This window comes from Apus apus, chromosome 2 (genome assembly GCF_020740795.1).
Source record: "Apus apus isolate bApuApu2 chromosome 2, bApuApu2.pri.cur, whole genome shotgun sequence".
Classification (NCBI taxonomy): domain Eukaryota; kingdom Metazoa; phylum Chordata; class Aves; order Apodiformes; family Apodidae; genus Apus; species Apus apus.
Window position 1 is genome coordinate 63,870,088 of NC_067283.1, and position 13,478 is coordinate 63,883,565.

Below are 13,478 nucleotides of genomic sequence, written 5' to 3' on the forward strand. Positions count from 1 at the left end.
TTCCTCCAAGGGTCCAGCATGAAGGTAAGGAAGGAGAGGAGCTCCTCCTTGTGAGACCAACAGGCAAAGACCTGCACATTTGCTCTCCATAAACCTTAACCAGTAACCAACACGATGGAAACTTACGTGAAACTTTCCTGTGTTCTAGTGGGGTTTATGGTTTCTGCATTCTTCCACTCCACAGAGACCAGTTCATATAATTATTCTTTTTCTCCTGACAGTTTAATGAATAATATAGCAGAGTAGTCCCACTAATGCAGCACCACTTCCGCAGTGAAGAAAACACAGAATCACAGGTCAGGGCTGGAAGGGACCTCTGGACATCATCTAGTCCAACCCCCTACCAGCGCAGGTTCACCTACAGCATATTCCATAGGAGTTCTCTACCTAGTCCACTACTATTTACTAAATAAAACAAATAATTTTACTTCACCTGTTTGTTTTCTTCCCATCTTCATCTTACTGTGCACACTGGAAGCAGCTAGGAAATCTATTGCCATATGAATGTACAGTAACTGTACATGCAACATTTGTTCCTTCATTCCTCTCCTCATCAGCTGTACGCATTTAAATAATTTTTTAAATAACCTATACATTTGCATTTTAAAATATCCTGAAACACTTGAGGTTTTTTTTACTTTTCTGAATGTACGTGAAAATGCCAATTGGTATAAACAAATACATATAGATATTCTACAATATTTGACAGAATAATATGCACACAGAAAGGCAAAATGAGAATGCAAGTAGGGAAAAAAACTGCATTCATTAAAAAAAAGCCCTATTATACTGTAAGGATGAAACATGTAATTTACATGAGCAAAAGACAGAACATAAATTATTACAACTCTACAAACAATACTTAAACTAGCCTTCACAGAAGAGCCCCAGGTACAAAACCAGGTATCCTCAGAAGAAAGTAGAAATCAGCACCTATTAGCACATCCAAAAAAAAAAAAAAAAAAAAAAAAAAAAAAAAAAAAAAAAAGCTGTTTCCAGCTGCCCTGAACTGTTTGAATTAATTTTCAAGACTGTTTTTCTGAGGTCAGAAGCAGAGCCCATGCCAAAGAATGTGATCTGTTTCATTAGTGAAAAGGGAGCATTTAGTTTCGGAAGCATTAGGAAGGGGTATATTTTGGGGCTTTCTGCAGGTTACTACCAGGAAAATTCCAGATTATTGGGACTAAATTACAGGAGAAGAAAGTGATGTGTAGTTACTTAAAGGTTATAAAGGAGTTTAAATATCACTACATTAGTACACACTTAGTTTGAAAAGTAGTCAGTGTTCGTAGCCAGAACCACATAAGTAAGAAAAATTCCATTTGTTCATCCAAATCAGTCTGTACAGAATTTAATCATAATTCCAGAGAAGGAAGAGCACTTTGTCCTACCACTAACTGCATTCAAAACGTTCTCTTGCACACAGTTTCTGCAGGATGGCCTCACTGCATGAGAATCCTCAGCATCAGGGATGCCCACAACATGAGAAGCCGACTTTTGTACTGCCAGAAGGGTGTGGAAATATATTCAAGGATACATGTCCTTGTGTGAACAAAAAAGGCTTATCTACAAAGGAGGTACTCTGTATTAATTTAGGGTATGAATTTACAGTGCAAATTCAAACACTCAATAACTTCTTCCACGTGCAATGAGTTGAACACGCCAGGATAGTGAACTATTTCACATGCAACAAGGAAATTCAGTAATACACCAAACAGGAGCCAGTGGGGAGCAACAGGGTGCCTTATTCCACAGCAGCTTATCTTGGAAGACACACCTTCAGCATCAGGAAAATAGAAACTTAAAAAAATCTGAACAGTTGAGTTGAACGCCTTCACTTTTTGCAGACTTCCAGGAGAGCACACTCCCACTTCACAGTTTGTAGACAGAAAGCTCATTTACACAGAGACAGACACTCATGCAACTGACACAAGTCCTGCCAAATCCTGCAGCTGAAGATATTAGGGAACACTTCAGATGTTCCCTTTTTGCTGCCTGCCTCACCTTCTGCCAAAATGGCCATTGCTGCAGCACAGTAAGCAATCTCTCTGTGCCTCATGATGCCCCAGTTCACAGTCCACTGTATTTGCTTTCCCTAAATCTAAGTTGGCACTATGTACTATTTGTGAACTACCCCAGCTGCACAGCAAGCACACATGTTCTCCCACTTTGTCCAGCAGCCTAAGAGAAGAACAGAGAACTAGACACTAACATCATCAACCACCCTACCAAAACTTACCAGGGTTTATTAGCCAGAACCTTCAGGAAAATTAATTTTAATAAGCTTTTAAAACTTATTTAGTTAAACCATAAATAGAATTCAAAAGTGACTGTAAAATGCTTTTGTTTAATTTACTTTAGAAGTCAGCTAACCAACAGAAGTCTCTTCCAAATAAAAGTAACCATAAGAGATCTGAATGTGATTTAATTAATACAGTTTCAACGTTAGCTCAAATTAATATTCCAGAATATCCATAAAATTAATTTGGAATATTTTTTCTGAACATTCCTATGTATGCAAGCCCAGAGACTGCTATTCATTTTTTCTGAGGCACAAAATGCAGTGAAGACAGAGGGCTGTGTTTAGTACTGGGCAGGAAGGTAGCTGTGAAGAAGTGTGAAGTGAAAGTATTTCAAGCAACTGTTTTTGTAAGGCACTCACAAAAATGACAAAAATGGCTCTGTTGCTTAGCTCATTTTTCAACTGAATTATGTAACCAAATGGAAAGCCGAGATACGTGACCTGTGAGGTCACAAATATATATATATTTTATATACTTGTTTTATTTTATTTTTAAATAGAGTTGGATAGAAACTGCTCTGAAAAGACAAGTAAAAATTTTGGTGAAAACTGAAGGTGAATGCCATTTTCTAAAGGACAATAGCATAGGCAATTAGAGACACAAATTAAACCTAACAGCACTCAGATTTCTGAGAAAAATACATGTATTAGGCCATTTCTGTATTATTGATCATTCTGATGCATACCACAAGCCAAAATCTTCCTTGATAAGTCACCTCTTAAGCACACCAGAAAAAAAAAAAATACATACCCAGACATTTTAAAGGAGAAACAGCCATTATCTAAGTGAATTCCTACTCTGAAGAAAGCCATGGCATTTGTTTTTACTAAGTCTTAACTTCTATGGCTCATAGAATCATAGAATGGTTTGGGTAGGAAGGGAGCTTAAAGATCATCAAGATCCAACCCCCTTACATGGGCAGGGATGCCTCCCACTAGACCAGGTTGCTCAGAATCCCATCCAACCTGGCCTTGAACACTTCCAAGGATGGGGCATCCATAAGCCCTCTGGACAAGCTGTGCCATTGTCTCACTACCCTCGCAGTTAATGCACACAAACTCTTCACAACTGAATCACTCAGCCTGCATCCTCCCACAGCTGACTTCAATAGTGGGATACATGAGGTCCCAAATGACTGTGGGCAAAAGGGCTTTTCTCAGAACAGCTTCATTCAGGACTCCTTTAAAACAGTGGAAGGGCTTTAACAAGCTCCAGGACACAACATATCTTATGCCCAATTTTAATCAAAATTAAGCAAATGTCACATTTAGGACATGTTTATTTTTCAAGGCCAAACCAGGAAGTTTTCTAGAACAAGCAGATATAATAATACTACATATTACAATTTTCTATAAAGCTTTAAAAACTCTTACAGAGATATCAGCTGTTACATTATTAAAGCCCACAATCCTGCACACAAGTGTACAAACCTTTAGGTATGTGAATATTCCATCTTTATTTGAGTAGGCAAATCAAGTAACCACTCTCATAGGTATTTGTACCATTGGGATTTCAGGACCTATTTCTGAGAGATGAGAGGCAACTACTTCTTCCAACTTACCAGAGTGTTCGGGTTACAGAGCTCATGTGTGATCAAGGATCTTGTAATCAATGCTGCAATCCACCACCAAAAAGTCTAATTCTCATCAATAATAAAAGCTGCTTTACATAGTGGGTATAACTATCTCCCTTAAGGCCTAACTAAGCATCCAAAGAAGCCTTATCCTCACCAGAAGCAGCAGCAAGTAATATGTGTTAATTCATGCTTATTTACAGCCATTTAAAAGCACAGCAGTACAAGCCTCATCACATGCTAGCAACCAGGGTAAAAGTATTTAAAAAAAAAAAATAGCATAAGACAATTAAGAATAAGTTAGAAACAGATTTTAAAATATTTGTTTAATCTTTTATTTCCAAAGTAATTAAATAGTCAATGAGAAATGGCCAGGCTAAAACAGTCAAATCATATAGTTGTGGTTATAGTTAACAGCAGCCTCTGTCCCAGCTACATTTCAAATAGGAAAAGTATTCAATTTTTTTTTTATTTTTTTTTTTTAATCAAAACCAGGCAAAGAATTTTCCCGTAAGCTTTCCAGGAAAGTCAAACTCTGGACTAAAACCATATTTTTTTGTGTCAGGAAAGGAGAATATGTCATTAAGTTACAAGTATGCAAATGTATTCAGAGACAAGATGATGGTGAAAATTCTTACGTGACTTTCAATTTAGCAGGCCACTACAGACTAACACCTCATAACAAGAACATAACATATTTATTAAAAAAAACCACAAAACTGAATTCAAGGCACAGGTATAATATTGTGTGCTCTCTACAGCTTTCTGATTTTCATATATTAATCTCCAGTATCAGGAACAAATGCTTAAAAAGCATGAGAGCGTGTCTATTCTACAGAGACACTTTTGTCCACACAATTACATATTCCCCTCCAAAAAGCAGTAGATAATTTAATAGAATTGCAGGATTTATACCAAGTTTGACAGTTAATATTTTTGCCAAGATTAAAGCGTTTCAGTTTATTTATAAAATAATTACTTGGAGAAGCCAGGATATTTCTTTGGAAATTTCATGTGCTCTATCATCTCCTCATAAGCTGAAGAAGTACAACATATACCTACAACAACAAAGGTTCTGTAACCAGTGTCTTCTGAAATTATTTTTATAGAAGTTAGAAAGGGTATTATCTGAAATACTCCCAGAAACTTTTGTAGAATATGAACAAAGACCTATTTTACCAATTCTCAAATATTTTTTAAAATGTTGGAGTATACTGGATCATTAATAAGATTTAAGAGAGACAGTTGTTCAACATAAGCCTAAAAACACATCATCCTAACCAACATTTGGAAAAAATACCAGTTTTAAGGTTAATTTTGCATTTCAAGGTCTTCCTGAAAACCTGTTTACAATGTACCTAAAAGCATGGAGTGAGGATACAAGAGACATCAGACCTATGGATACTTTATTCTCACTAACATATCTTTGGCTTGACAATAGGACATCTATGTTAACAGTTCACTGTTTTTTGCCAAAATCCTGAAAAGCACAACCACTGTGTGTTCTACAGTCACTCTGACAAATCGAAGCAAATAATCTTGTCACATTTTTCAAGGCAGCAAAACACACAAAATACATACATGTTTGCGAAGCAGAGTATTTGAAAGTGAAAAGTCATCAGTAAGATAGATGGCCTCCATTGGATAGATGTTTGTACAACCAACGTTTGGGTTTCTGTTCTACAGCTTTCTGCACCAGATCACAACCCGATGTTTCACCTTCACACATCAAGCTGTAAAGCACAGCAATGCTGCTACTCCACAGACAGCAAAATCACTGAAGGAGATAGAGTGGGGAGCATAACCATTTCCAGCAATTAAAGGTCCTGTGGGCTGTACAGTTTGATCTGTTTACTTTGCTCTTTTCTACTGACTTACAGGAAACCTTGTAATTTTCCTTTTTTTTTTTTTTTTTCCCACTGTCCAGGCAGTATGGATGGGAATCAACAGACTTGCAGCCTGTTTCCAGTTCTGCTATTAAATTATATTCAAACTATGTTATTCCTCATTTTTACTAAGTCATAAAATGAAAAACAAACAAAAAAACCAAAATCAACACAACACACATAAAAACTCAAACAAACAAAAAATGACATAACTGACTTGAATTGAGGAGCTAGCCCAAATTTGGCATCTTGGAGGTTGTTTCATTTTGAGGGACTAATTGGTAAAGTCCAGTGTTCCATTAATAGAAATATACTTACTTATAACTCATGTTTTCAGGACATAAGAGGATGGAACAGAGGAAAAGGTAAGACAAATGGAAAAAACAAATTCCAACTATTTTAAGGTTTTTTCTCACTAAGTATTTACACTGTTATACCTGTAATTGAGGGCTGAATATTAACTATTCATATTAATATCAAAAAAAAGCTCAACCAACTACCCACAGATGCATGTGGGTAGTGCTGTGATGTTATTCCTAGAAAGTGTATTTGTAAAGTCCACATTTCAGAAGCAGTATCACTCACGCTCAGGCAACTGAGTACTCAAATTCTGGTTCCTGTGACATCCTTCCAAAAATTTTGACTTGTCATGGGATTGCTATGACCAAAGTATTTTACAGAGCAATCTAATTTTTAGGATTAGAGCAAGTAAAATAGTGTGTTGCAAAATAATTGATGATACAAAAGCAGAGAAGCTGTCAACTCCCTCAAGGGCAGGCAGGCCTCGCAGAGAGACCTCAACAAGTTAGAGAGATGGGCAGTCACCAACCACATGAAGATTAACAAAGGCAAGTGCCAGATTCTGCACCTGGGACTGAGTAACCCTGGTGGTAAGCACAGACTAGGGAACAAGTGGCTGGAGAGCAGCAGGGCGGAGAGAGACCTGGGGGACCTGGTTGATGGCAAAGTGAATATGAGCCAGCAGGGTGCCCCAGCAGCCAGGAGGGCCAACCGTGTCCTGGGGTGCATCAAACATAGCGTTGCCTGCCAGCCAAGGGAGGTGACTGTCTCACTCTACATCTGCTCTGGTGCGGCCTCACCTTGAGTACTGCATGCAGTTTTGGGCACCACAATATAAGAAGGATATCAAGCTATTGGAGGGTGTCCAAAGGAGAGCCAAGAGGATGGTGAAGAATATGGAAGGGATGACTTATGAGGAGCAGCTGAGGTCACTTGGATTATTATTGGAGAAGAGGAGGCTGAGGGGTGACCTCGCAGTCTACAGCCTCCTCATGAGGGGAAGAGATGGGGCAGGTACTGATCTCTTCATGCCTGTGACCAATGACAGGACACAGAGAAATGGCAGAAAGCTGAATTAGGGTAGGTTTAGGTTAGGTATCAGGAAAAGATTTTCACCCAGAAGGTGGTTGAGCACTTTATCAGGCTCCCCAAGGAAGTGGTCACAGCACCCAGCCTGCCTGAGTCCAAGAAGCGTTTGGATGATGCTCTCAGGCACATGGTGTGATTCTTGGGGTGCACTACACAGGGACAGGAGTTTGGCTCAATGATCCTGATGGGTCCCTTCCAACTAAGCCTATTCTATTATTCTATAACTAGAATAACTGAAGTACTGATTTGCCTATAAGTGGATACTCTTGTGTTTGGGCATTTTGACTAGGAAGGCTTAGCCCAGTTTTATAGGAATCACATAAAAATCTATGTAGAATTCCAGTAAACATTTTAAGAGCTTATATAGCTTCCATTCACTAGGCAACACAGTGAGTTGTTTTTGAGTAAGCTTCAGAATATCCCTGTAATTATTTTCTCCATATTATACCTGCAAAACGCAGGTAAACAAATGTTCAATATTTTGTCCATGATCACACAGAAGGTGACTATTGGATGCATACAGACAGTCCAGGAAACTTGTCTTCTAGTTCCATACTCAAAAAGTCTTTCCACTTTTTCAAATATGAACATTTGAACAATAAACATTAATTTGGTAAAACACACTTTACATTTCAGCAAGTGTTTTCTAAAATCCACCAACACACATAAAGACACTACTTTGTACTAGGAAGATTTCAGAATCTACTTCTGTTATGGTCGTAAGAAAAAGACTGAAATATTTAAAAGCATTTCTGTTTAAAGGAGCAATGGAATTTACAACTTCAAGCTTCTATTCTGTACAGAAAACTAAAAAAGGTTGATCAGCTGTTGAAGATCAATCAGTTTAAATCAGTATCTTCTTCCACAAAGAACGTCAGAAGTCGCAGGAGTGAATTAGGGAGAACTCAAATTCTGACTGCTGTCTGCAGCCTTGCCAGTAAACATCCAGCCACCTTCCATTTTGCCTGGCAGCATCTCTAATCACTCCTATGCCAGCATCTTCATTCCTTTATACCATATCAAAGTACTGAACAGCTTTGAACTTCACTCCTGCTTGTTGTGCGCAAAATCTTCCTCATGTTAAAATATCAGGTGGACTTCTTTCTTACCAATTTTAACTACTGCAAGGCAGGTTGCTTTATCTGGTAATTACCAAGGTGCAGTCTTTACTTTAACCTCTCATAAAGAAGAAATCTGTATCACTATGTCCACAGCTGCTAGTCAGGAATTATTTGTTTCACAGCTTTCAAACATTTCCACATAGTTTGAATGCAATTTGCAATGGCAGAAAATGATGGGCTTCTTCAGCCAGCTACCTTCCTTGAAAGAAGTGGTGAGCAATTTGGTCTTCTCAGCCTAAATATACATGCCCTTTTATGCTTGTTCTTCACTGTTCCTGCATATGGATAATACCTCTTGAAATTATGTAATGCATGCATGTTGGTAAAAATCTAATATGCTCAAAAATTTAAGAGGAATAAATCCAAATTTACTCGGAAAAATAATAAATTAAAAAGAAACACAGCGAAGAAATGTACTGAGAGAATTCACAAACTTTTTACCTTTGTACAATGTTTAGATTAGGATGCAGCTCAGCAGAGACTTTAGAATATTTAACTTTCCCTTCCATATGACAAAGTTGAGTTCTATAATCAAAATAAGGCCTTCAACCGTATGTTTTCTCCAAAACAAGGATACTGCTATCAAAAGTGATACTTCAAATAAGCATTATCAAATTTGTTTCCACTTAAAAGTAGTGTGACAATATTTTCCTAAGTTTTTGCCAATCCACTCCTAATCACTCAGATACCAAATTTCTGTAAATTAAAAAGGGACACTTTGCCTTTACATACTTCGCAAAATTAAAATACGTCTAAGTTCTTACACTACAAACAAACTTTAACTAATGCCCCCTGAAGATGCATCAACACAGAACAGGATCAAAGCGAGAACCTGACTTATGAAACAATACATCTTCTGTCCCATGCTGAACCCCTGCAGCTCTCTGCAGGCCTCCTGTTAGTTTCCTTGGGGTCCTACAGCATGGTGGAGCCCACCTCACACTAAGGGAAAGCTAGATGCAGAAATATGTGAAGTATCTGAGGTCCACCCATCAGAAAGGAAAATATGAGCTTCCTATATTTAAGTTGTCCCTATTTCAGAATGTCATTACTTGGATTCCTTTTGACTTTTTTTTTTTTTTTACTTTAAAAGTCCTTCTCATCTTGACTTTCCAATGCTATTTATGTGTGTACACATAAAATAGTTTCCCTAAAGCTTTTAGTTGTCATACCAGAATTTCCACTAAAAAGGTCATCAGAACCGAATGCTTATAACTCTTAGCCACAAAAAACAAGCATTGTGGTTTCTTGCCTCTACTAAAAACATGTGTTACTTCTGTATTTCCAATTCTGTGAGTCCTATTAAAGAGGAGAATCGGTTAAATTGTACATTATCCAATTTACATACAAATCCTGTATTAAAAGCCTGGCTTGAGCTGACAAAAGTCACAAAATATGACAGAAGCTATTGAACAAATTCAGTATCCAGTTACAGTCAGGTAAATCTAGAGTAACAGCTCTGAAACAAACAGTGTTACCATGGTGTAAAGCCTGAAGTAACTGGGAGCAGAACTTGGCCACCTGGCATTTACTTCACTAAACCTAACTAAACAGTAAACCCTAGAAGAATCAAATTAATAGCTACATAATCTGTGAGAAGAAATGGCTAGAAACCCAGGATACAGAGGTGAAATAAGGATAAATACTCTGCTTCCATGCTGAACTTTCTGGATTCTGTTGTTTAAGCCAGGCCACAGATACTGCTTTAATATGCCATGAATTTTTTCAGTATGAAATTCCATTCATTTAAAAATAAGACATGATTCATACAGAATTCACATGGCAGGCCCTGGAATTTTCATGCAGCTTGAATATAACATGCAGATATATAAACTTTTAAAAAACTTTAGCTACGATTCATTTTTCTGTATAATAAATGTAACTGTTTCAACTATGGACTGTGAATTCTTCAAAATGTTAATACTTATACGTACCAACGCATTTCAGAATATTAAGGGCTCAAATCTGAAAAGTGAGGTTGTTCACTGCAGCAACTTCAAGGCTTAGAAGCTTTTGTAGGGTTGCATTTGCACAAAACGTGGCAAAGCACACCTAGAGAAAAGCTCTGTGGAAAACACCTTAAAATGCCTGTCAAAATTAGAGAGACCATGCTTATACTAACGTCATCTAATAAAAGATTAAAAAAAAAAAAAAATCGAAATCTTAATTAGGCTTCATCATTTTACTTGTAAGTATGTAAAATATAATCCCCCACTGAATAACTCTGGCACACTCTGTCAGCCCTGGAGCAAACCTGAACTCTCAACTTCCCAGAGCCGAGAGGACTCGCACGAAAAACCCAAAGCTGAGAAAAGTTCACCTCTTTTTGCAGAAGACAACGCAATTAACACGCACGCTCCGAGCCAGCAATCACCGCCGGCTCGCCCGAGCGGCGGGGGTGGAGAAGCCCGCCTGCCTGGCTTCGGGCAAGGAGGGAAGCGGGCTCAGCTCCTTCCCTCGCCTTTTGCAGGTGCCCGAGGCTGCCGAGGCCGCCCGGGGAGGGAGGGCAGCCTCCCGGGGGAGGGCAGCCCGCTCGATTTCGGCTGTTCCCTACCTGTGCCGCCCGCCTTCCCGGGCTGGGGCCGCGGCTGTCTCCGAGATGCGGCTCGGGCGGGACGGCGGGGACGGCGACGAGCGGGCCGGGGGAGCTGCTGCGGGTCCGCCCTCGCGTCCTGCTTCCCTTTGCCGCTCTCCCCCTCCTCCTCCTCCTCACACATCTGTCTGCCCGCTGCCGGGGCCGGTGCCCCTGGCACGCCCGCCCCGCGGCTGCGGGCGGAGGAAGCGGCAGGGCCGGGCGGGGCCGGGAGAGCGGGGGTGTCCCCGCAGCCTCGGCGTGCGGCTGCGGGCGGCGCCAAGGGCGGACGGAAGGTTCCCCGAGCGGCGGGGCGAGGGCTCGGGGGTGCTGCTGGAGTCCCACAGCGCCCGGGCGGACGAGGGGAGCAGGCATCCCACTCTGAAGAGCCCCCGTCTTCTGCAAAATGACCAGTTAGGTCACGTCGACAGATTATACCCAAGATCACTTTAAATTACTAGAAAGCTACAAAGTGGGTTTTTTTTTTTTCCTTTTTCTCGTTTTTGTGTGGTGTGGGGTTTTCTAAAGGCGGGTTGCCGCTAGCTGCATGCAATGCACGTGGAAAGCCACCAGTTTCACTTTGTAGCCCAGCATGATGATGAGCCAAGTGCAAACTTGTGCTAGTCCAAAGTAGCAATACCCCTGGAGACGTTTTCAATTTACAGCAAGTTTAAAAATACATAATTGTAAATTACTAACTGTACCAAAACCTATAGACGCATCAAGTAGAAGTTTGCAGGCTCAAACCTTAAAGCATAAATGAATTGACAGTGTTTCTTTCTCTAAAGTGTGAGTTACACAGCATTTACCCAGGTCACTGGCACATACACACAGGCTATTCATTGCAAAACTCACTCAAAAGTAGGAGGCCAGGAGGCCAGGAACTGAGTGAGCATTCACCATACATCAGTCTGTCCAGGAGGGAAACCATCCTGCTGATGGTTCTTGAACACTGAGAAGCATGTGGGACCTCGAGATGAAGGCCCCTTCACCATCCCCGTCCTCAGCATCAGCAGAGGGACGTGGGAGAGGTTACAGGGCTGTCCCCTGCAAGAGCTGCCAGCTCTCCAGGGCTCCCCGGCTGTACCTGTGGATCTAAACACCAGATCTAGTGCTAGATCTACATAATCCATGGAATGCATAACAGCTGTACCTGCTTTGACTGAACATACGGTTCTACCCATTATTAAACACACAGAAAGCAGTAATTTTCAAACCCTGCAGGGTGACATTTAACTTCATGCTAACTGGAAGGTTAACAGAAATCCAAACATGGAGTTCAGGCCGACAGGGTACAGTGCTGTCATTCACACAGGGACAGAAAATGACACTTTGTGTACTATTTTGATACATTGTCTATCTCTGATGTTTCTTACACTTTACATTTTGTTAAATCTGCATATATTTACTGAAACATGGCCCAGGTAGAGATTTCTAAAATAGAGTGAAACAGCTTAGATCAATTCATATTAGTTACTCATTTCATGTTTGTGAGAACTGGTATTTACAAGGACAGCTATTTAATCTTCTTAAGGGTACGAAACAGGTAACAAGTGTGGATGATGCAACACAGCCAGATAATCCTGAAACACTCAGATGGGGAATGAAACAGGGAACACAGGGTATCAGAAGTCAGGACACCCTCAGGAAACACTTTGCAAATCAGGTATTCTGACCAGTCAACAAATGTAAAATATCTTGAATAAATATGAACACATGGAGATACTGAGCAGATGTTATTAATCACACCATAACTACATACTGCTCACGTAGTTTTCAAGTTTCTCTTGTCTTGTAAACTGTGTTGATTAGCTCAATTTAGAATCAGTTCATATTTAGATTCCTGCTTTCAGTAGCAATTATATAACCCTTCGATTCCAAAGCTACATAATGTCTCTACTGTTAATAAAGATGAGTTTTCTCAGCATTTCGTAGACAAGCCACTTTGACTTTCCTAGGAAATGCGATGTCACACACCCAGCACAGAGACACTGAAGTGTGTATGTATCTTTATGTAACTCATACAAGGATGCAAAGGAACTGTACCGACATTACTAAAAAGTAGCATCCCATAATTTACTGCTGCAGTATTTACCTTAAGGATAAAATTCATCATGAGAGTTAGTGAGTAGTTACTTTGATGCACAGCACTTTCTGCAATCCACAGATGACCTTTTCCGTGATTTTCCCCACAGCTAGTTTCTGAGTTGATAGCAGGACACCGCAGTAACCAGTCACTTTGGAAACAAAATAAAACACAATCCCTGGGGACTTCGTATACTCTGTGAAGCCTATACTTCTATTCCCAAAAGCTTCTCAAAACCTGCCCTTTGCTCTATACTCAAAAGTCAACCAACACTGCTTTGCTAATTAATGGAAGCTGTTCTGAACTGAAAAGAACTTTTTATATTAATTAAGAGAGGCTGGTAACCGTGTTTAGAATTCCACTGCCTGGTGCACTCCAGCATACGATGCAAGCTTGTAATGATTTTTCAGGTGTGCCAGCTTCTTATTTTTACACCACCTTCAAGCCATTTTCTACCATTTAACTCCACTGAGCTACGATGTCTAAGGAGCATACCCTTTGATACCTAAAGATGAGCCCAAAGTACCTCCAGGAGGTCCGTTTCATGG

The 13,478-nt window shown here is 39.9% G+C and overlaps 1 protein-coding gene across 2 annotated transcripts in view; it reads right to left on the reverse strand.

Annotated features, from left to right (window-relative positions):
* Positions 1 to 13,472, reverse strand: part of RNF144B (ring finger protein 144B) — a 91,716-nt gene extending 78,244 nt beyond the window's left edge. The window contains exon 1 of one of the 2 annotated variants that reach the window (XM_051612032.1): positions 13,457 to 13,472. The gene's annotated coding sequence lies outside the window, so the exon portion shown is untranslated. Of the gene's footprint in view, positions 1 to 10,826; positions 10,964 to 13,456 lie in introns of those variants that run through there. The other variant, XM_051612031.1, reaches the window with a different exon arrangement.
* Positions 13,473 to 13,478: the final 6 nt, after the last annotated feature.